This window comes from Penaeus chinensis, chromosome 18 (genome assembly GCF_019202785.1).
Source record: "Penaeus chinensis breed Huanghai No. 1 chromosome 18, ASM1920278v2, whole genome shotgun sequence".
In the NCBI taxonomy this organism is placed as follows: Eukaryota; Metazoa; Arthropoda; class Malacostraca; order Decapoda; family Penaeidae; genus Penaeus; species Penaeus chinensis.
In genome coordinates, this window is record NC_061836.1 from 32,840,032 (window position 1) to 32,843,478 (window position 3,447).

General features: G+C 47.1%; 1 protein-coding gene across 1 annotated transcript in view; it reads right to left on the reverse strand.

Annotated features, from left to right (window-relative positions):
- The window catches only part of LOC125034670, a 128,322-nt gene extending 125,640 nt beyond the window's left edge, over positions 1-2,682 (reverse strand). The window contains exon 1 of the mRNA XM_047626570.1: positions 2,562-2,682. The gene's annotated coding sequence lies outside the window, so the exon portion shown is untranslated. The remainder of the gene's footprint in view (positions 1-2,561) is intronic.
- Positions 2,683-3,447: the final 765 nt, after the last annotated feature.

Below are 3,447 nucleotides of genomic sequence, written 5' to 3' on the forward strand. Positions count from 1 at the left end.
CCTCGTGACATGTGCGAATATTCCTTCCTCCCTCGTGACGTGCCCAAATATTCCTTCCTCCCTCGTGACTTGAGCGAATATTCCTTCCTCCCTCGTGACATGTGCGAATATTCCTTCCTCCCTCGTGACGTGAACGAATATTCCTTCCTCCCTCGTGACATGAGCGAATATTCCTTCCTCCCTCGTGACATGAGCGAATATTCCTTCCTCCCTCGTGACGTGCCCAAATATTCCTTCCTCCCTCGTGACATGAGCGAATATTCCTTCCTCCCTCGTGACGTGCCCAAATATTCCTTCCTCCCTCGTGACATGAGCGAATATTCCTTCCTCCCTCGTGACGTGAGCGAATATTCCTTCCTCCCTCGTGACGTGAGCGAATATTCCTTCCTCCCTCGTGACGTGAGCGAATATTCCTTCCTCCCTCGTGACATGAGCGAATATTCCTTCCTCCCTCGTGACATGAGCGAATATTCCTTCCTCCCTCGTGACATGAGCGAATATTCCTTCCTCGTGACATGTGCGAATATTCCTTCCTCCCTCGTGACGTGAACGAATATTCCTTCCTCCCTCGTGACGTGCCCAAATATTCCTTCCTCCCTCGTGACATGAGCGAATATTCCTTCCTCCCTCGTGACGTGAGCGAATATTCCTTCCTCCCTCGTGAAATGAGCGAATATTCCTTCCTCCCTCGTGACGTGAGCGAATATTCCTTCCTTCCTCGTGACATGAGCGAATATTCCTTCCTCGTGACATGAGCGAATATTCCTTCCTCCCTCGTGACGTGAGCGAATATTCCTTCCTCCCTCGTGAAATGAGCGAATATTCCTTCCTCCCTCGTGACATGAGCGAATATTCCTTCCTTCCTCGTGACATGAGCGAATATTCCTTCCTCGTGACATGTGCGAATATTCCTTCCTCCCTCGTGACGTGAACGAATATTCCTTCCTCCCTCGTGACGTGCCCAAATATTCCTTCCTCCCTCGTGAAATGAGCGAATATTCCTTCCTCCCTCGTGACATGAGCGAATATTCCTTCCTTCCTCGTGACGTGAGCGAATATTCCTTCCTCCCTCGTGACGTGAGCGAATATTCCTTCCTCCCTCGTGACGTGAGCGAATATTCCTTCCTCCCTCGTGACGTGAGCGAATATTCCTTCCTCCCTCGTGACGTGAGCGAATATTCCTTCCTCCCTCGTGACGTGAGCGAATATTCCTTCATCCCTCGTGACATGAGCGAATATTCCTTCCTTCCTCGTGACGTGAGCGAATATTCCTTCCTCCCTCGTGACGTGAGCGAATATTCCTTCCTCCCTCGTGACGTGAGCGAATATTCCTTCCTCCCTCGTGACATGAGCGAATATTCCTTCCTTCCTCGTGACATGAGCGAATATTCCTTCCTCGTGACATGTGCGAATATTCCTTCCTCCCTCGTGACGTGAACGAATATTCCTTCCTCCCTCGTGACGTGCCCAAATATTCCTTCCTCCCTCGTGACATGAGCGAATATTCCTTCCTCCCTCGTGACGTGAGCGAATATTCCTTCCTCCCTCGTGACATGAGCGAATATTCCTTCCTCCCTCGTGACGTGAGCGAATTTCATCAGACGGCGTTCACACTGGCGAATGTTAATTACGAATGGACAGCGCACATGGCCGGCGGCGCCGAAATTATCCTGATATTGCTGTGCTTACCCACTCACAGCTTACTCAGAGAGAGGGAAAGCATAATCGAAAGCTCCCGAAGGCTCTAATATTCTGGCGAAGGGGACATAGGCCTACATGGAGTCTAGGCCTACATCGCGAGGCTGGAGGCAGTAGGTAATCCCCAACAGCCTTACCGCTCTATCTTGCAGTATTTCCGGAAATCAGGTGATGCTCATAACGAAAGATGTGGCGATAAATCTCCGTTTCTAAAAATAAACTCAGGCGTACACAACATCAGGCATGCTGCTTGGGAAAGAAAGAAAAAAAAGAAAGAAAAAAAAACTAGGTGATGGGAACCTGCTAGTCATCGTTATGTCATTTTTATCTTGTCAGATGCAGAGGAAAGGGGGGGGGAGGGGGGGAAGAGAAATAGGTGACATTCCCCACCCTATTTACTGTGGCTATTAATAAATGTCCGGAAATAAATCGCGCGTCCTTAGCAACGCATAGGCCTAACACACCACTCGCTTGATAGACCGTTTTTTTCCACGTCAAAAAAAAGTCTTGAAGGTTTAATCAGGAGGCTGGTATAACGGACGATACATTGTGTATATATATTGTAAAATCCATAGTTATTATATATGCAGATTCTCCGTTCCAAAAAGTCCCTGCATTGGGGGGTAAATGTTCACAGTTTTGGTGGAATGTTCAAAATATCACTATTGGGTATTGCACACTGTGATTCTTTCTTTTTCTGTAGTACATTTCTGCAGTCTGATTTATGCATTGCAGAATAGTATGAAATGCCACGAGAAAGAATCGTGACTCAATTCTGTGTCACTTCGCGTCGCCAATTCAATAAATGCAACCCTTGGCGGACAGAAAGACCGCATCATATGCATAATTCAGAGACAACTCACCTGTTTGACACACTGCACGACGGAAAGACGCAGATACGAAGATTATTTCACTAAGCACTTTACTATATTCACCGACTCGGACAAAAATAACAAAAGGTCCAAAACACTAAACGACGATCTCTTTTATTTTCTTTCTAAATAAAAAAAATCAGAACGGACACTATCTCTTCTTTTTAACGCGACGGCACACACTCACACGCCCTCATGGGCCCGGAGAACGACCCACGCACACACCCTCTCTCGACGGCGGTCAGAGTGACACTGGTCTGCGCGCGGCCTCCTCCTCGAGACGCCGCGCCGCCGCCCCGAGGCCTCGACGCAGCGGCCGATTTTGACCGCTGCTTTCACGTTCTAGACCTCGAGGATGACCTGGGTATGTCGGTGGGCAACAGGGGAATTCGTTTCTCTAGTAAAAAGGATGTGGGGGTCATTCAAGGCTTGGTGATCACGGTTATTGATGCTACCCAATTCTCACCGAAGAAGGTATTAAAATGGAAATGCCAATTAGTTCCTGATTTACCAATGGCCACACTCAAACACGTGCTTCGCAAATACCAGAAGCAAGCAAGGGACATTTTGACATTCTTAAAGATGTTAAAGACGACAATGCAATAGAGATGGCAGCACCGTAGCGCGCCGTTACCGTAATCTTAAAGATAACAACTTCCTGAACAATTACAGTTTATTGCTCCGCATAATGATAACGTTTTGTGTGTTTACTGATGGAATTTTATCTCCGATTAACCTGCGTAACGGCAATTGCTGAAAATATTTCCAGGATTACGTGTCGTATCACAACAAAATTCGCCTGTAATTGCGAATAATGAAATTCCGCGGAATCAGAAATAATTGATTACTTAGTAAGGATTACATACGCTTTTTTTTT